Source organism: Caretta caretta, chromosome 1 (assembly GCF_965140235.1).
Source record: "Caretta caretta isolate rCarCar2 chromosome 1, rCarCar1.hap1, whole genome shotgun sequence".
NCBI classification, from domain to species: domain Eukaryota; kingdom Metazoa; phylum Chordata; order Testudines; family Cheloniidae; genus Caretta; species Caretta caretta.
Window position 1 is genome coordinate 204,649,765 of NC_134206.1, and position 21,248 is coordinate 204,671,012.

Genomic DNA, 21,248 nt, shown 5'->3' on the forward strand with positions numbered 1-21,248 from the left:
CCTCTCCATTTTGCCATCCCTGGCTCTCTTTTTCCTTCTTCCTCTTCTCCCTTCTTGTTCTATTCCTCATCATCTCTTTCTTTCTCCGTTGCTGCTTCTCCTCCTTCCTGTCTCTCCCTCCCTCCCTTTGGAGATCATACCCTCCATTGTACAAATCAGCACATAGTTGCTTATTTAGCCATAGATGTGGGACTCCAGAGAAGGTACTGCCTTCTTCAGAGTTGTTGTTCTTGTTCAACTCTTTGTCAGCAGCATCTTACATCCGTACATGAACTGAATGGAGATGTCTCTTATTATGTGTTTTCTAATGGACTAAAGGCCTTTCTGCTCCAAGTCCCTTGTTCAAATCCAGCCCTGGGAAGGCACAAATATGCTATCCCTTTTGTATTCATCACAAACCTTTAGCTCTTATTTTTGTTGACAAGTAACAAATACAAATAATTAAACCAGGCAACAAAATTGTGCAAGATCTATGCAGTTTATCTGAGCACCATGTTAAAATCAAACTCATGGCTCAGACCAAACTGGCAATTCTGTCAATATCTATAGCAATTATTTCTGTTATTTCCATATATAAGTCTATTTTAAAACTTCAAATTAGTCCCAAAATTGGAGGTGGATCTGAATATCAATATGTGAATCTGGATCAGAACTTCCCCAAAGCTTTGAATCCGACCAAGTCTGACTTTTTGGATTAAGAACCTAGGAACATAAAAATTACCAGGCTGGCTCAGGCCCAAGATCCAGCTGCTCCAGTATCCTCTCTCTGACAGTGACCAACACCAGACAACAGAGGAAGATGTAAGAACCCCACAAAGGGCAGATTTGGGCAATCTCCCCCCGCCCCCATTCCCATGTTAGAAATCAGGAGACATGATAGCTAAACATTGGTTTGAACCCTGATGCACAATCTAGCTTCAGAATTTGCATATATATCTGAACCTCCCCAGAGTGTGGGGGTGCTTGAATCAGGGGTTTAGGTTCAGACCTAACTCAACTGAAATGTTCTTTCCTTACTTAAGCAAACCCAAAAGGGATTATATCACAATATGCCATCTGAATTTGCTAGTTACAGTGGTGTGAGAAGTCAGTGAAGACAAGGCACAAGTCCATACTGATTCTTGACTCAGCCCTTAGCCAGGCAAATGCCAACGGGCTGCAGTGGTAATTTATCTGAGTATGGACTGAACAAAAAGTGCTTGATTCAAAGCCCACCCAAGTCACTGAGGTCTGGGCTACACTACAGACCTGTATCGGTATAACTAGTGTGAAGAATCCATATTCCTGAGTAAAGGGATGAAAGTAAGTCGAGTGACTTACCGGTACGCTGGGGCCAGCTCTGGCCCCCGGAAGGGGCAGGGCCTAGGGCGGAAGGGGTGGGGTTGAGGGCATCAGAGCCAGCCCCAGCCCACCCTGTAAGGTAAGTGCCCCCCTTCTTCTTCTCCTCCTCCTTCGCCCCTCCCCCTCCTGGGTAGTAGCAGCAGCAGCCCAGGGCTCCAGGGGCTATTTAAAGGGCCCGGGGCTCCCCTGCTTCTACTGCCCCGGTCCTTTAATTAGCCACCGGAGCCCTGGGGAAGCGGTGGGGCTCCAGCAGCTATTTAAAGGACCAGGGTGGCAGAGGCAGCTGGAGCCCTGGCCCTTTAAATAGCCCCTGGAGCTCCGCCACCGCTACCCCAGGGCTCCGGGGGCTATTTAAAGGGCCTGCAGCTCCCCTGCTTCTACCGCCCCGGTCCTTTAAACAGCCCCCGGAGCCCTGGAGTAGCGGTGGCGGGGCTCCGGCGGCTATTTAAAGGGCCAGGGTGGTAGAAGCAGGGGTGCCCCGGGCCCTTTAAATAGCTGCTGGAGCCCCGCCGCCACTACCCCAGGGCTCCAGCAGCGGGGCTCTGGAGGCAATTTAAAGGGCCTGGGGTTCCAGCCACTGCTGGGAGCCCCAGGCCCTTTAAATTGCTCCCTGGGGAAGCTGGGCTACCCCAGTACGATGCACCAGCTCTTGCCGGTACACGGTACGGGGGCATACCGGCTTACTTTCACCTCTGCCTGAGTGACATAGTTATTCCAACCTAACCCCTTTGTGTGGACAGTGCTATGTCAATGGGACAGCGTTTCCTGCCGACATAGCTACCACCTCTCGGGGAGGTGGATTAACTAAAATGAAGGGAGAGCTCTCTCCGGTCAGCTTAGAGCAGTGGTTCTCAACATATTTACCATTGTGGGCCACATATGTAGCTCTCTATGTGTTAATATATATACTACCTGTGTGGCCCTGAGGATGTCACATGGGCTGCAGCTGTGTGCTGATTGGGTTGAGAACCACTGGCTTAGAGTGCTTCATTAAAGCGCTACAGTGGCGATGTGTAGATGTACCCTCAGAGTCTAGAGTCCTAAGGTGTGTACTCAGTGTGGGCCAGTTGCAATGCCTTCGGAAGTCACTGGAAAAACTCTCACTGACTTCAGCGAATTTTGGATCACGCCCAACTGAATATGTATCTCAGGACTTTGCCCCGTGATAACAGGCCAGAGCTAAGCAGCCTGTTGCACTTACAAGCATCACCACTTGCTTCAAAGTTATTAATCCTCTTGAGTTTACAATCTCTTTCTGCTTCAGTAGCTGAGACTGTAAACTAGTGTAATGAAATATCCCTCTGCACATGCATATGCCCTTCAACCACTCAAAGGCCTATGTTTTCAAAGTGCCTGCTAATTTAAGGCACCTTAGCTTTCACATGCACAGTTTGAAATGGCTGGATATCATAGGTGAGATACCCCAAAATTAAGATAAGGCACCCAAAATCAGAGGCCACTTGTCTCCACGAAAGTTTATGCCCAGATAAATTTGTTAGTCTCTAAGGTGCCACAAGGGCTCCTCGTTGTTTTTGCTGATGCAGACTAACACGACTGCCACTCTGAAACATTTTTCTCCATGCATTCTCAGTCCTGCAGTTCCCAACATTCATAACTAGAGCTCAAAAAACAATATGTGCAGAAGTAATTTGCTCAGAGAATTTGGTCTCTTTTTCTTCTGGTCACTGGGCAAATCAAAATTTCCTCAGCTGTGTTTGGTATAGACATCTAGATAGATTTATGTACAGCGCTGACATTGAGGTAGACTTACGTGTAGTGCTAGGGAGGAGCTGGTGGTCCAGGTACACGTAGGTACCAAAGACACAGGGAAAGGTAGGAGAGAGGTCCTGGGGCCAAATTTATGGTGTTTTTAGGCTGTTAGGTAAGAGATTTAGGCTGTTAGGTAAGAGATTAAAGTCCAGGAACTCCATGGTGGCATTCTCTGAAATGCTTCCTGTTCCATATGCAGGGCCAGTTAGACAGACAGAACTGCAGGGTGTCAATGCGTTGATGAGACAATGGTGTTGGGAGGAGGGATTTAGGTTTATTAGGAACTAGGGAATCTTTTGGGAAAAGAGGAGCTTATATAGGAAGGATGGGTTCCACCTAAACCAAAACAGAACCAGATTTTGCTGGCATGTACAATTAAAAAGGTTGTATAGAAGTTTTTAAACTAAGGCCCGGGAAAAAGCCGACAGGTGCGGAGGAGCACACATTTCAGACAGACATGTCCCTTAGAGGAGGATTTGTTAAAGAGGACTCCTATAGCCTAGTAAAGAAGAGAGGATCAAAGTTGATAAAATATAGGTAGGCACTGAAGAGAAACAATCAAAGGCAAGACAGTCCCATTCAATTACATCACATGAAGGCAGACAACCAAATATTGACAAATTTCACAAATGCTTGTATACAAATGCTAGAAGTCTAAATACTAAGATGGGTGAACTTGAATGCCTGCTGTTAAATGAGGATATTGATATAATAGGTGTCATAGAAACTTGGTGGAAGAATGATAATCAATGGGACAAAATATAGAGGAATATAGGAATGACAGAGTAGGTTGCACTGGTTGGGGAATGGTACTATATGTGAAAGAAATCACAGAATCAAATAGCAAAAATTTTAAATGAATCAAATAGTATCACAGAATCTCTATGGATAAAAATTCCATGTTTGAATAATAAGAGTACAGCAACAGGAATATACTACCAAGCACCTGACCAGGATGGTGATGGTGATTGTGAAATTTTCAGGGAGATTAGAGAGGCTCCAAAAAACAGAAAACTCAGTAATGATGGGGGATTTGAACTATCACCATATTGACTGGGTACATGTCATCTCAGGATGGGCTGTAGAAATAAAATTTCTAGACACCGTTAATGACTGCTTCTTTGAGCAGATAGTCCTAGAACCCACAAGGGGAGAGGCAATTCTATATTTAGACCTAAGTGGTGCCCAGGATCTGGTCCAAAAGGACAATATAGCTGAACCGGTCAGTACTAGGGACCATAATGTAATTAAAATTAACATCCTTGTAGGGAGAAAAATAGTAGCATTTAACTTCAAAAGGGGGAACTACACAAAAATGAGGAAGCTAGTTAAATGGAAATTAAAAGGAACAGTCACAAGACTGAAATGCCTGCAAGCTGGATGGAAACGTTTTAAAAACACCATAATATAGATTCAAACTAAATGTATACTGCAAATAATAAATTAAAAAACCAGTAAGAGAACCAAAAAAATGCCACCATGGCTAAACCAAGTAAAAGAGGTGGTTAGAGGCAAAAAGACAGCCTTTAAAAATTGGAAGTCAAATCCTACTGAGGAAAATAGAACGGGAGTACAAACTCCAGCAAGTTAAGTGTAAAAGTATAATTCGGATGATCCAACAAGAATTTGAAGAGCAACAAGCAAAAGACACAAAAACTAACAGCAATTTTTTTTAAGTACATCGGCAGGAGGAAGCCTGCTAAGCAACCAGTGGGATCACTGGACTCAGGGAAGACAAGGTCGTTGCAGAGAAGCTAAATGAATTGTTTACATCAGTCTTCCCACAGATTCCCACACCTGAGCCATTCTTTATAGGTGACACATATGAGGAACTGTCCCAAAGTGTGGTCTCAATCGAGGAAGTGTTGGAATAAATTGCTAAATTAAAGAGAAATATATCACCAGGACCAGATGATATTCACCCAAGAGTTCTGAAGGAACTCAGACAGAAATTACTGAACCACTAACAGTAGTGTGTAATCTGTTGCTTAAATTAGCTTCTGTACCAGATGATTGGAGCATAGCTAATGTGATGCCAATTTTTAAAAGTGTCTCCAGAGGAGATCCTGGCAATTACAGCCCAGTAAGCCTGACTTCAGTCCCGGGCAAACTGGTTGAAACTAGAATAAAGAACAGAATTATTAGACACATAGAAGAACACGATTTGTTGGGTAAGAGTCAACATGCTTTTGTCAAAGGAAATCATACCTCACCAGCCTACTACAATTATTTGAGAGGATAAACAAACATGTGGACAAAGGTGGTCCAATGCATAGAGTGTACTTGGACTTTCAGAAAGCCTTTGACAAAGTCCTTCACCAATGGTTCTGAAGCAAAGAAGGAAGTCATGAGATAAGAGGGAAGGACCTCTCATGGATCAGTAACTGGTTAAAAGACAGGAAACAAAGGCTAGGAATAAAAGGTCAGTTTTCACAATGGAAAGAAGTAAATAGCAGGATCCCCCAAGGATCTAAACTGGGACCCGCACTGTTCAATATATTCATAAATGATCTGGTAAAAGGGATAAACAGTGAGGTGGCAGAGTTTGCAGATGATACAAAATTACTCAAGATAGTTAAGTCCCAAGCAGACTGTGAAGAGTTACAAAGGGATCACACTAAACCGGATGACTGGACAACAAAATGGCAGATAAAATTCAATGTTGATAAACACAAAGTAATGCACATTGGAAAACATAATCCCAACTAGACATACAAACTGATGGAGTCTAAATTAGCTGTTACCTCTGAAGAAAGAGATCTTGGAGTCATTGTGGATAGTTCTCTGAAAATATCTGCTCAATATGCAGCAGCAGTTAACAAAATGTTAGGAACCATTAGGAAAGGGATAGAAAAGAAGACAGAAAACATCATATTGCCTCTATATAAATCCATAATACAGCCACATCTTGAATACTGTATGCAGGTCTGGTTGCCCCATCTCAAAAATATATATATATTAGAATGGGAAAAAGTGCAGTGAAGGGCAACAAAAATGAAGAGGCGTATGGAACAGCTTCCATATGAGGAGAGATTAAAAAGACTGGGACTGTTCAGACTGGAAAAGAGACGACTAAGGGGAGATATATACAGGTCTATAAAATCATGACTGGTGTGGGGAAAGCGAATAAGGAAGTGTTATTTACTCCTTCTCATAACACAAGAACTAGGGGTCACCCAATGTAATTAATAGGCAGCAGGTTTCAAACAAACATAAAGAAGTACTTCATACAATGCACAGTCAGAATTGTGGAACTCATTGCTGGGACTGTTGTGAAGGCCAAAAGTATAATTGGGTTCAAAAAAGAATGAGATAAATTCCTGGAGGACAGGTCCATCAATGGCTATTAGCCAAGATGGTCTGGGATGTAACCCCATGCCTCGTGTGCCCTTAAGCCTCTGACTGCCTGGACCTGGGACTGATCACTCAATAATTACCCTGTTCTCTTCATTCCCTCCGAAGCATCTGCCACTAACCACTGTCAGAAGACAGGATACTCGGCTAGATGAACCTTTGGTCTGACCAGTTAGGATAACCAGACAGCAAATGTGAAAAATCAGGATGGAGGTGGGGGGTAATAGGAGCCTATATAAGAAAAAGACCCAAAAATAAGGACTGTCCCTCTAAAATTGGGACATCTGGTCACCCTAGACCTGGTATGGCCATTCTTATATTCTTATTGAATTCAACTAACCTATTTTTCAAGCAAGATTTTTTTTTTAACTGTATGGAATGATCACAGAAATTTGGTGTGAGAGATAGATACTTGACATTCTAAATATGAACTGCTGGTTTGTACTGATTAGTCATTTAAGTCACACGGTATTGTTTCCATTCCCTGATTGGATATCTGTAATTCTTAGAATCTGGAGGATATTCTGAAGAAACCCACTGGACATTTGACTTTCCTGGGAAGAGGGAGCAGAAAAGATGCAGGTAAATTGGATTAGGGAATTTTAGAATACTTTAAACCGTTTACTCTCTGGGCCACCCAGCATTGCCTGAAGCATTAGTGGTAGAAAGATTGGGCTACTATAAAACTGATTGGCTGGCTCATCATTTAAAATCCATTTTCTGTTATCATAATCACACAAAGTACTTGCAAGTGTATAAGTGGCCCTAACTATGAGTAGTCAGACCCATGTCTGGCTTGTTTAATGGCCTGTGTCCCAGGGATCACTGTTCCCTTGCAGACTCAGAGAGATTATAACAGATCCACCATCCTGTTATTCATCTCTGATCTCCAGCTGGCGCCTTCCCTCAAGTTTTCTCAGGCAGGTATTGCATCTACTCACTTCTGCTCTATTCTATTTGCTTTCAGATACAGTGGGGACACTGCAGAGTCCAACCAAGTCTCAATATGCGCTAATGATCTATAACTAAAAGGGTCCATAACTCAGTGTAATACCTCTGAGTCATTGAGTCCTTCCATCACTCGTCTGTTTTTGTGCTAACAGCACAGACAGAATTGTGCTGTTTTTTGCGGCTCCTTCAGGGAAGAAACACATTTACATTACTAAATGCAGCTTTCCAGCAAAAAGACCAAGTGAAGTCAGGAGACAGCCTTTGATAATGCAGAAAAATACGTTAAAACAAATAACCCAAATTCACTAAGATATATTCAAAAAAAGACAAGAGAAACGGTGGTTAAAAAAAACCACCCCAAAACCCTGATATTTCTTCTTCAAACAGTTCTTATCACAGCTTTTATATTGGCTGTTACCTTTCCTTTTGATAGTCTCTTCTGACTCACTTATCAAAGGATATTTCCTGACTTCTCTTTGTACTTTGCTGTGTTTGGGGGATGTTTCTTCTTGCAGATGTACCCTGTGTCTGACTATCCCAGTCATTACACACCTTTACGGTTGGACATGGCTTTTCCTTTCTAGGACCATATTCTGTTTCCAGAGCAAAATTTGCTCAAGATGTTGTTGTCTATAATCCACATGAGGGAATCCTGCTGCCATGCCTTAAATTAGACCTCAATTATGTGGCAAGGTGCATAGGTAGCTGTGACACTCCCGTGTATCAGAAAGGAAATTCTGTGATAGCTTCAGGTACATTTGGGAGGGAAAGGAGATTTTTCCTGAATTAAATGTGACAAAGAATAATTCAATGAGTTCAAGATCTCCTATGTTATTTATTTTGATAAATAACGTTTTGAGATTGATGGATTGAAAGTGCTATGTAAGAGCTAGGTATTTATTATTATTAATTATTATTGTTGTTGTTTATTATGGTTTATTGTTTGTTTGTTTGTTTATTTTACACTGCCCCTACATTTTCAATTTACCATAGGCTGTTGTATTGGAAATGCATAGCTAAACAGTAGATGTTGCCATGATAGGGAAGCTAAAGAGGTTGGATTCTGGTAGTGCACACCCGGGCAGCCAAGAAAGAGCAGAAGGGGATTTGGGATTGTGGGATAAACACACCTGGATGTTTCTGCTAAAGTAAGCAGCAGTGAAACAGTTAACAAGGTTGACTCTTGCGTTATCATTACTAGGTTTCAGAGTTAACAATCCATTGTGAGATGTCTCACATTTCCAAGAGCTATTCTTTTAGGCTGTCTCTAGTTTCAGGAAAACACTACTGTGCAGGTTTATACTCAGCTCACATTTGAATGGTTTACTCTGCAACCATAACAATTATAAATATAATATGTTATCAAATGCAAAAAGCACAATTCAGAGACCCAGGTGGATCCTGGGGTAATTTTCAGGGCAGTGGATTCAGAGAATATACTAGGAGTTTGCTATAAAGGTGGTTTCCCATCATTTTTCTTATCTGACCATATTCTGTCAGTTATAAAGGTTAAAATTAAAGATCTGAATGAATCAAAACCACAGAAAATGTGAGTAATCCCAGATTCAGGATCTTTGACATCTGGACCAAAATCTGTATCACACTTTGGCAAATGGTCACTACTTTTAAAATGGGGTAAATCAAAACTAATCTCCAAGCACACACCTCCCCCCCACCCCAAACTTTGGAGTGTTTTAAAGTCATATCCAGATCCAAACTGTTTAGTTTAAATCTACCTCTAGCTGAAATCATCAGTGGGCAAATATTGCAGAGCATGGGGGTTTGCAAAGCACTTTGCTGGGGGGGAGGGCCATGAAAGAAGTGTGAGTTCACATATCAATTCTCTTACAATGAAAACCCAAAGTTTATTGCAGGGAATATGTGATTTTCTAGCTAAAGGGGAAGCCTGGGCAATATTTTGGATAGAAGAACCCTCAAAAGCTTAAAAGCTCAAAAGCTTGGCTGGCACAAGTGAAGGCCATATACATGATTTATACGTCCTTCATAATAAGATTTAATAAGATTTAAATAACAGCTAAGAAATCACCTTTGCAAGAGCTCTAGATGCCCTAACGCTTTTTACAACAGACTGTAAGATCTAACATTAGTCTGAATCTTGAGCCTACAGTGTTAAAATGTGCTCTTCTCATTCTGCTACCTTGTGCTGTCAAAAGTAGGCTGAAGGCCCCACCTCTCCAGGAACCAAAATGGAGTGGATCCTGAGCATATGTGCAGCCTCCCACCACCTTAAGAACACCCTCATTGGATGGCTGCAAATTTCATAGACAGGTGGCCCATCACTTCACCTGGAACTCTGGCAATATGATCCATTATCAGCTGCACACATCAGGAATCCTACTTGTTTGACACCCTAATGCAGAATTTACAGTTGTCCCATCCCATCTTGCAGAACCCTGGCTATATTCTCCATTGTTTCCCCTGAGAAGCCCATCATATCCCCGCAGAACCACAGTGAGGCAACTCCAATCCCACCTACACTTCCGTTTCCCAGATCCAACCAGTGCAGGCATGCTAATCAGCCACCCCAGTGAAGTGGGCTGTGATCCCATCCACAGCTTCCTCACCATCATCCTGCTTACAACCCCAACTCTCCTGCCTTTGAGCCCCATTCACAGAAAACCCATCACCTCCCTGAAACCTAGGGAGTGAACTCACTGGTCCCCCACAGCCAACCCTGGTCTTGCAGAAAGCAGTCTGCCTTAAATATTTAAAAGCCCAGGTCATATTCAGCAGCTTTCAGGAGCGAATATTTTCTTCTGGCATAAATGAATAATAAAGACTGTGGCAGCTGCTTTGACACTGATTCCGTGCATTTGAGACCAATCCTCCATGCATCTCTTTCCACTTTGCCACGTCCTGATAGCAAAATCCTTTTCTTCCAGTTGATACAAAAAGAGCTGCAGCAAGCAGTAAAACCCTCATTTGCTCCCCAGAATGTGGTTCTGTGCTAAAGCTGGAGCTATCAGCTCTTCCCTCTCATGCCTACCAGTTTCCCTGATGCTCTCCACACAAACAAGAACAAGTTTGTTCATTTTAAGGGAAACTGCCAGCTCACACATGGTCCCAGATTTTTTATCCGGTGAAACAGACTTTTGCAAATGATAAATCTGAAGGCAGGCCCAACATGAAACCCTAGATCTGAAACTCCCCAAACTTTGATGGTGTTTGGATCCAAATCTGAACTTTTCAGTTTGATACAGTCTCTCCCTATGACTCATAGAAATGTTTCCATGAATGTATAATTATTTCTTTTTTTTCAGTTCCAAAGGAAAAACGCCCAAATAGAAAAAAAAACAAAACAGATACCATAGCTGTCAACATCTTGTGACAACAAGTCAATAGATTTCAAATTTGCATACAGTTACATATATTTCCATAAAATCCCTGACATTTGCATAAAATCATGCCTGATGGTGTAGGGGCTTGCAGCTCTTCCTAAAACCCACAAACACAGGACTCTCCCACAAGCTTGGCAGCACTTAATTCTGAGACCCTCACACTTTGGAGCCCTCAGGCAAACCTGAAAGTGAACCTGACTAGAGACAAACGTGACCCTGACCAATTTATTTTCATTGTCTAAGCCTCGACAAATACAAAGAACAGGAACAGCGAAAACCCACTGAGGTGTGGACGGACTTCACTTTGTATCTTGTACAGCACCGACCAGCTTATCGGTTTTTAACAAATAATAAGTCATACATTTGCAATAAGAATAATTTCAAAACAATTCTTTGTGTTGCAATAATCTCAGGTGTTCTAAGTAGCAGATAGAGACATGTCATAAATATAAAGGGAAGGGTAAACCCCTTTGAAATCCCTCCTGGCCAGGGGAAAGCTCCTCTCACCTGTAAAGGGTTAAGAAGCTAAAGGTAACCTCGCTGGCACCTGACCAAAATGACCAATGAGGAGACAAGATACTTTCAAAAGCTGGGAGGAGGGAGAGAAACAAAGGGTCTGTGTGTCTGTCTATATGCTGGTTTCTGCCGGGGATAGACCAGGAATGGAGTCTTAGAACTTTTAGTAAGTAATCTAGCTAGGTATGTGTTAGATTATGATTTCTTTAAATGGCTGAGAAAAGAATTGTGCTGAATAGAATAACTATTTCTGTCTGTGTATCTTTTTTGTAACTTAACGGGGCCTAGAGGGGTTCTCTATGTTTTTGAATCTAATTACCCTGTAAGATATCTACCATCCTGATTTTACAGGGGGGATTTCTTTATTTCTATTTACTTCTATTTTTATTAAAAGTCTTCTTGTAAGAAAACTGAATGCTTTTTCATTGTTCTCAGATCCAAGGGTTTGGGTCTGTGGTCACCTATGCAAATTGGTGAGGCTTTTTATCCAACATTTCCCAGGAAAGGGGGGGTGCAAGTGTTGGGAGGATTGTTCATTGTTCTTAAGATCCAAGAGCCTGGGTCTGTAGTCACCTAGGCAAATTGGTGAGGCTTTTTACCAAACCTTGTCCAGGAAGTGGGGTGCAAGGTTTTGGGAAGTATTTTGGGGGGAAGGACGTGTCCAAACAGCTCTTCCCCAGTAACCAGTATTAGTTTGGTGGTGGTAGCGGCCAATCCAAGGACGACGGGTGGAATATTTTGTACCTTGGGGAAGTTTTGACCTAAGCTGGTAAAGATAAGCTTAGGAGGTTTTTTCACGCAGGTCCCCACATCTGTACCCTAGAGTTCAGAGTGGGGGAGGAACTTTGACAAGACATCTGTTGGATTTTTTTAAAAAATGTACGTTTATTAATGTGACATTGTCATTTTTGCCATTCTGTTCCTCTAGCCAGGCACCAATGTAATCATGCCCCACCAATGCGGATTCAATATAGACCACAACAGAAGAAAGAGCATCCTATCATGTATCCGGGTCTGTTCCACATTTCCCCTCCCCATCCCATCTCTCATATTTATTGTATAAGTTGGATGGCACAGGTTCTGTTTCCCTCCCACCCCAACCATAACAGGCTGGACTGATAGCCCTAGAGCCCTTTATTGATACCTGGAATAAGTGCAGCATGGATAGCAACAATGCAAGCTTCCCCCACAATATGTGACTCAGCCCTGAACTCGTAGGAATGAGAGGGAAGCTTAGTTTCTATGAGTTCAGCCCTTGGCCTCTCTGCTGAGACCGCCAGTCAGGGGTCCATTGTGGTGGTGGGTTTTGTCTTGTTGACACTTGTCTGCTGGAAAAGGGACGGAGGCCTGCCAAACTCATTTCATGTTGGCCACTGAACAGCCAGCGGATGGGTTACTAATGACTTGGACCAGACTGGCACATGGTCTTAAAGAGGAAATGCTCTATATCCCACTCCCAACCCCCTAAGTCACCTAGTCTCCCTGCATGGGCTGCCTTTGAAATGTATTTGGTAACGCAGAGAGTGTATTTAAAGGGATTGTGGAACTGGCCAATTTTCATGCTAATTAAAGTGCAGAGATGGAAGGGAGCTGTTTAGAAGACATTATAGCACCAAGGAAACCATATTGTGCAATATCACATATTTTCAAGAGCCCATATCCAAATCCATTTTCAGCCCATGCACACTAAATTTTCCCATATCCTGTGTTAGAGATCCTCACACAGAGTCTGTCCTGTTCCCTCATTGGCCCAGCATGTGATGGTCCTGGATGCAGTCAATCCCCAAGGACTGAAAGAACTAGGTCAGTGGTTTGCAAGGAGATTGAGAGTCCAGCCTCCAATCAGAAGAAGGGAAAGGATTACTGATATCTACAGACAGCATAGCCAAAGGGAAGAGTGTTCAGTTTTCCCACAGTGGATGCTTATAAAAAAAGAGACAGCCCAGGCTGGGAACAGCCTTTGTCACATTCTTAGTTTCTCTTGAAAGGTTTTGGTTTCAATAAAAAGGCTAAGAGAGGGAAGAGCAGGCTCAGAAGAGCATTTCCAAGTGTGGCTGATGCAACCTTGCCTTCTCTGTACCTCCACATCTCCCTGGCCACCTGAGTCATTGACTCTCTCCTTTTTGACTGTCTTGCCCTATGCATGCAGCTGTTATATGTTTTCAAGCCAAAAGCCCAGATCTTGGAACTGGAAGGTATTTGAAACTCAGGTCCAGATCTAAAATGTTCAGCTTGAGCACATCACTAGCCTGCAGGCAATTTAACTGTGTGTTCATGAGACATGCAATTGATTTGCCCCACCCCTTATGAATTGCCCTGTCTATCTTTATGTATGCACTTGGGTATGGATGTTGAGGTAGTGTCTATGCAGAACTTCCATGTGTACATGTTTGTGTGTCACCATGCGAGTGTGTACCCGGAAACAATTTCTGTCAGGATGCAGTGAACATGGTGAATTTATTTACCCAGGAGGATTCCTGTCCCTGTTAGAGCATGTGTTCATAGGTATATATTAGCTTAGGTGTTCATAAAAGGGTGAGTTTGGGTGTAACTACTGCCTGCTGCATCCTGTGCACACACAGTGTGGCAGGTTTCGCATGTTGCTTGTGTGCGTGCATTTGTCACTACTACATAAGAACATAAGAATGGCCCTACTGGGTCCAACCAAAGGTCCATCTAGCCCAGTATCCTGTCTTCCGACAGTGGCCAGTGCCAGGTGTCCCAGAGGGAATGAACAGAACAGGTAATCAGCAGGTGATCCATCCCCTATCGCTCATTCCCAGCTTCTGGCAAACAGAGGCTAGGGACACCATCCCTGCCCATCCTAGCTAATAGGATGTATGAAGGGTTTCCCACTTATCGCCTTGTGTGTGTTCGTCTGCTGTGTGTGCATCCCATGCAGGCATTGACTGGACAGGCTACTGTGTAACGTGTGTGTGTGTGTGTTTTCTGTACGGTTGTGTTTCATCCCATCCAGATCTTGTATGGAAGGATTCCTGTCTTTCTCTATGCATGTTTATTTATTTTCCAGGAAAATGTTGAATGGAAGGGTTCGTGTTTTTAATGTGTGTGTTTGCATCCCATGTAGATATGGCATGGCAGCCAGGTTCCCTCACATGTGTGTGCGCTCGTGTACCATAGGAATCGCTCTGCTATTTTCCTTCTGTCTATGTTGTGCTCCCTTCCCCCATCCAGCCTTCTCTTCTTGTTCTTGGACACTGTGGCTGTGAGTGTACTTTGTCTCCAGGGCTTAGAGCTGTTGAGTCCCTGTCAAGCCCTGAGCAATACCTCTTCCCCACAGGAGGAAACCAGGTCTTTTATATTTGTCCAGCTCCCGTCAGCTTTCTGACAAGGTTTGCAATGTTTGCCTCCCTCCCGAGCCCTCAGCAAGAGAGATCTCTGTCAAGGACAAGGCTTTCTCATGGCAGGGGACAGCACCGCACCTGAAGCCACTGGACTCTCCTCCATTGGGTTATTTCAGCTTTAATAGTGGGTAACACTGGACACAGCTCCTTTTAAATCCTTCTTTTCCCATTCAGTCAGAAAGTGGATAGGCAGCTACCCAAGGTCTTGAAAAGACAATGGAGCAGTGTCCATTTGGGCAGCAGAAAGAGCTAACGGAGTATCAGACTACTTATATTCGGTCTATGCTACAATGCTTGGTCGGCCTAGCTATGTTGGGCAGAAAAAACACACTTGCCCAGCCGACATAGCTACACTGGCAAAATCCCCAGTGTAGATGCACCTATGCTGACCGAAGAGAAGAGTGCTTCTGCCAACATAGCGAATGTCATTTGGGGAGGTCATGTTGGCAGAAAAACTTCTTCTGTCAGCAAATGCTGCATCTCCACTGTGCCAACACAGCGGTGCCAGCAAGGCATTTGTAGTGTGGACTAAGTCTTAGATTGTGAGATCATTGGGGCAGGGACTGTCTTTCTGCTCTGTGTTTGGACAGCACTTAGCACACACCAGGATCCTGGCCCATGACTAGGGCTCCTCGTTGCTACAATCATCATCGTCAGACTTGGACTTACAGGCAGGGTGTGTGTAGGTGCAGGCGATGAGATAGGAGGCAATATGAGAGAAATGAGTAGCCCCCTATTATTTCACAGGAACACATTTAGGGGGACATGTCCCATGAAATCAGGAAAGAAAACCCTCCTTATGGCTAGAGCTGAGCAAGATTATTTGTATGACACACTTTTTTTTTTTTTTTTTTTTGCTGAAAAATGCAGGTTCAGGTCAACTGAAACATTTTCCAAATTCCTGTTGAATTCATCAAATTGTTTCAGCTGAAAAACAATCCCGAAACCAAAATTTCCCCCAAAGTCAAAACATTTCATTTTGATATTTTGGAAATGAAACATTTTGACTTTTTGATTGAAAATTACTTTTCACTTTGAATTTGACTTTGTTTTTTTAAAAACTTAACATAACAAACCCTCAAAATGAAACAATACGTGTAGAACAAAATGTTTCACGTAGAACAAAATTTCATGTAACACAAAATGTTTTGTACAAACCAAGGTGAAATTTTTGGCCACTGAACTGAAAAAAAAATTGGTTATTCACACAGCTTTACCTGTGCAGTCCTTCCTAGGCTGGCAGCTGATGTATAGGGAGCAGGCATTGCCTGGTGATAGTCTGAAATGCCTTGCAATTCTCACTGATTATCAATCACTCAGAGAAATGGTTTCTACTGCCAGGAAGCGACTGAAATGATCCAGGGCAATGGGAGAGGAGTTCATGGTGGGGGCAGATACCACCAGACAAGGCCTGAGGTTTTAGGTCTCTGACTTCAGGTCTGGCTGAGGTTTTTGGCTTCAGACCATAAAGCCACCATCACGTGTTGTGTGTCAGTCCATTAGCATGGTAAATCAATCAGGAGTCAGCGATAAGGCCTGGTGACTGGAAGGTAAGTATAGGAATGAGTTGGAAGGGGAACCTTTGAATAGCACCTTCCTGGATGAGAACCCTGGCCCTGTTGGGTTCAGCTCAGTGGTGGGATTGTGAGAAAACTCATTTGACCAAGAACATCCTAGAGTCAAGTGTAAGAAGGGGCAGGCCAAACCTTTCAGCACAAAGAACCACAGCTGAGCTGAAGAGGCCTTTGTCCTTCAGTGAGCTGGGAACTACTATTATGGACAGAGAGGAGCGGTAGTGGCTAGATAAGCCTGCTCCATGAGGATCTGGGACTAGCTGAGGTGGATGGATGAATGAAGAATTCTTCGTAGGACCAAGCAGGCTGATAGGTAGAAGTTTTCCATGGGAACATGAAACAGGATGTGATGGGCCAGAAGAGAGAGAGAGAGAGAGAGCACTCATTGTAGACAGAGTTTGAGTTTATGGGCCAGATTTATCCTGGGTGGCTCCTTTGAAGTCAGTGGAGTGACACCAGGAATGAATTTGGTTTTGTGTCTCTTCCATGCAAAGGACATCCCAAGCCTTTGGTTCATGCCTGGGGGACTTCTATATTTTATGTTTAGACAGCAGGATGAGAAAAGCCCTTTAGTCAGCCTCTGGCTACTGGCTTCTGAAACCCTCCAAACGACAGAGACCTGAAGCCATCAGTAAAACCAGGCTCAAAGGTTAAGATGGCTTTGCCTTGAGCACTGACCCTTGGGTGGAACAGTAGACATCACTACTCAGAGCCAGCACCTTGATAAAGCCCTGACCCAAAGCTTAATGGGGGATGTGCTCCTCAGGGATTCCTGAAAGATATTGACATTGTTTGCAATGCAGGTGGCTGAGGAGTTTAGCAGATGGCTGCAATGAGACAGAAACTAGGGAACAGTGCTGTCTGCAGATGGTATACTTATTCCCTTTGAGATAGTTTGTGGGCTGTCAATATGGTTGCAGATTTCAAAAGCCTGTATTCCCACATACTCCTGATATCATCATGATATTTCCCTCCTCAGGGAAAGGACAGGGATGTAGGAGAGAGAGAGACAGAGACAGACACATGCAGGGAAAGAGTACGATCTGAGACACAGTGAAAGACAGCACAGATACAGAGAAAGAGAGAGACGGAGACGTATCAGTCTCTGAGATTCCATCCCTAACAATTCTTCATACGAAAATCCAATGCCCCTGAGCCTCTTCCTTGAGAATGCATTCAGGTTCCAAACAATGGCTAAACATGGCTTGAAATGATCCATGCCCTAGTCTCCTATCAGAATATCAGCAATTGGATGTTAAAGTCTGAAGGCTTTTTAACTAGAGACTTTCCAAACAAGATGTAATAACATTCAATTGATTAAAGGCCAGAAATGATTATTTTTTAATGTAGACCATATACATTACTGACCACAGGCATGAGCCTGTATCGTGGCCTGATCAAATGGAAATCAGTGGAAAGGCCACAGGCATTGAGCATCCTCAGCACATGTTGACTTTAAGGGGAGCTAACAGCACTGTGCACCTTGCAGAATCAGGTGCTATATAAGCAGTAAGAATCCTACATGTAACTATAAAAGCACCACACAAACAACAGTGTCTAGCGAGTGCTGTCTTTTTTGCAGGGGGGGGGGGAGGAATACTCCCTGAATTGGGTGGGCATATGTGCATGAGCTCCTTCTCCCAGAGTAGAATGATGATCTCTACATGTTTTGCCATTCTGGTGACTTGGAATGCCAGAGAGTGGAGAGGACTGGTTCACCCTGAGCATGCCAGGAGCATTTGCAGTCAGGTTTAGCGTGAGGTTAACGCTAAAGCTGGTTGGACATTTTTTCTTGAAACGCTTTTTGACTAAAAATGCTGTTTTCATCAAAATCAAAATGTTTCAAAACCGTGTCAATTTCAACTACATTTCATGTGAAACAATAAATAAATGAAGCATTTGATACTGTTGAAACATTCCATTTCAACATTTGAGGAAGGGCACATTTTGAGTCTTCATTTTAAGATGACTTTTTCCAACACAGTTCATTAGCGTATTTTTAAAAGGTATAAATCATTATGAAATGTGTTCCTTTTATTGAAACAAAATGTTTCAATCAACCTGAAACTGTTCTTTTTAAAAAATTTGTTTTGCAGGAAATTTGGAATTTTTTTCATTCCAATTTCAGACTGGAAAAAGTTTCAAAATCTTGGAATTTCCATCAAAAAGGAAAATCTGGTTTCCCACCCAGACCTAGTTAACACTCTGGCTCATAACAAGAAATCTCCATTGCACCAATTCCACAAGTGCAATTTAACAGGCCAGGCTAGTGGCTAAAAGTTGGATTCTGGCATTAAACTGCCACCATAATTACTATATTTTCTCGGATGATTGCATTGGAACTGTCCCTATAAAATGGTAAAGGGAAGTATGGCACACCCTCTTACCCCAGGATGCAAGATATCTCCCAGGGATCCTGGCATGAAGAGAGAGTGCCATCCCTTGGCATGATGCAGCATATGTTCCCTACACCATGGCCTGCCAGATTCATGGGCCAGTCAATAGCTGGGGGGGGGCATGGTTCGACCTGCTGTCTGCCTTTGCTCACCCCTTTTGTAGTAATCTGCACCACAAGAAGGTGCATGGAAGGAGTAGTTTTTGTATTCTACTGAGCTCAGATCTATTATCTTCAGTCCTTGCCTGAGGCACACAGAGGAGAAGGTTCTTTATGAGTTCCTACCCCTACCCACTTGCCTTAGAGCCAGGGACAATCTGACCCAGAATATCCCTCCTGTGGGACAATCGGGGCCTTAACAATAGAAAACTCCACAACACACATGCACTAATACCTCATGAGCAGGAAGAAGTCAGGGACTCCTAGGTCTGGTCTACACTTAAAATTTAGGTAGGCGTAGCTGTGCCATTCAGGGGTGTGACAAATCCAAACTCCTGAGCACCATAGCTACGCTCACCTAACCACTGGGGTGGATGCAGTAGTGTCGGTGGAAGAATGGTTCTATCAACCTAGCTACTGTCATCAAGGAAGCGGATTACCTACAGCAGTGGAAAACCTCCTTCCATCGCTCTAGACGCTATCTATGCTATGGGGTTATACCAGTATAGCTACAGTGAGATAGCTCTGCTGCTATAGCCCCTGTAATGTAGACAAGCCCCTAGAAACTAGATGTAGTGAAGATCTATAATGGTATGTTTCCTGTGCTCCCACCAGTCCTGCTCCCTGTAGCATGTTCCCCAGCGCTTTGTCCTTTCAGGTTACAAGTGATCCAAGCGCTGGAGTTTCCTCTGCCACTGTTCAACTTCTCATGTGCAGACACTCGGTCTATGCTCTTCCCAAAGAAAACCTGTCTCCTCAATGACTTCTTTGCTTATTTCATTTCCTCCCCCACCCTCTTCTCCCAGACTCAGGAGAATACAGCACAGACAGATACACTAATGAGACAATTAGCTCTCAGTTAGCTGATGGAGTGGCTCTTTATTTCTCTAACTAGCCAAACAAATTCTTAATGTTGTGAGCACTTGACTTGAGTTTTGCAGTGTGATTTGTCGTCCCTCTCATATCCACGTACACACACATATACATACATACCACGTGAAAAACTATGTTAAAAGAATGCTATTAAAGTTGCAAAGTCAAGCACTTAAAAATTAGGAAATGCCAGAATTAAGGTTACTAGTGCAATCTGGGCTTCCTTGTGCATGCACATTATGATACAGTCTTTAATTGCATGGTGACCTACTGTTTGTACACAGGACCCTTCCCTCATTCAGTGCACAAAATGGGTGGTGCTCACATAATGGGCAACTATTAGTTTTCTCCTCATTGTTGAATGTGTGACTCAACGCCTTATTTACTGTACATTATTCAAACCCTGTTTCTGCGCTTGCCAGTTAGATGGGGAATGTGTGTACATGTGTTTTTGTGTGTAGGCCAAGTGAATATATCTTTTGCTGCTCCGACACCAAACATTTAAGTCCCCACTCTTCTGTCATAATTCATTCCCCGCCCCCCGACTATTTTAAAACTGAGTGACATGACGCGTTTGGAATCTTGACCTGGCTGTGATTGTGTAGAACCTGCCCCATAGCACACCCTGTAATGGATCCATAATCTATATAGAAATTGGCTCTGCTTAGACTCGGAGGATTTTTCTTTGCCAGATCCTTGCAGATAGCTAGAGCCTGACCTTACCATTTGGTTGGCTGGGAGGTGTTGTTTCTGAATTTATTTTTAAACTTTTCTTTAGTGGAGTTGGTACTTTTTGAACTAGATGCCAGACACAAGAGTGCTATAACAGCGAAGCCTCATTCTGACTACAGTTTTCCCCCTCATTTCAAATGGTCATCCAGCACTCTTCTCACCCAGCCTCCTTCACATTCACTCTTGCACATGTGCACACGCACACATACAGAGCGCCCACTCTCACTGCACCTCCTGGTTCCTCTCTCTGCCATGTCTTCTCTCCCTCTCCCCATGGGCAGGGGGAAATAAGGAGAGCAAAAATGGGGCATAATTTCCCTAATAGCCACCTTGGAGCCAGTGTTTCTTTTCTACCCCTCGGCCAGGAGGAGGGAGTCACCAGTGTTCTGCTCTTCCCATGTCCCTGCCCAGCTGTTTGTCTGGCAGTATTCAGTACCAGCCTTGGTATGTCTCTGTCCCACCATCTTCTTGGCACCCAGGCTCCTCTCTGTCTGCTAGGACTGCCTCAGGAGGGCCGGGAAAGATAGGAGGGTTGGAGTCAGGATCCCCCTCTTGCTGCAGCATGGAACTGCCAGCCGTAGGTTTACAAACCTGCACAGGCAGCCCAGCAGTAGAGTCAGATGCCTCTGGAACCCTTGTTTTGGCCCTGTAAACTGCACCCCCATTCCTTGTCCCCTATAATCAGTGCAGTTCCGGATTCCATGGCTCCCCTTGCCTGAAGGGATGGGCCTTTTGTTGGTCTGATGGGCTCTGTCCACCAGCCCCAGATTTAAAATAGGCCAGGCGTGCAGTGCATGTCCTACCCATCCGTCCTTCCTAGCAGCAGCAGCCCCTGCCTGCCAAGCTGAGAGCAGTACTG

The 21,248-nt window shown here is 43.7% G+C and overlaps 1 long non-coding RNA gene across 1 annotated transcript in view; it reads left to right on the forward strand.

The window, feature by feature from the left end:
• Positions 1–6,972: 6,972 nt before the first annotated feature.
• Positions 6,973–21,248, forward strand: part of LOC142070611 (uncharacterized) — a 100,262-nt gene continuing 85,986 nt past the window's right edge. The window contains exon 1 of the long non-coding RNA XR_012666500.1: positions 6,973–7,047. This is a non-coding gene — a long non-coding RNA (uncharacterized LOC142070611). The remainder of the gene's footprint in view (positions 7,048–21,248) is intronic.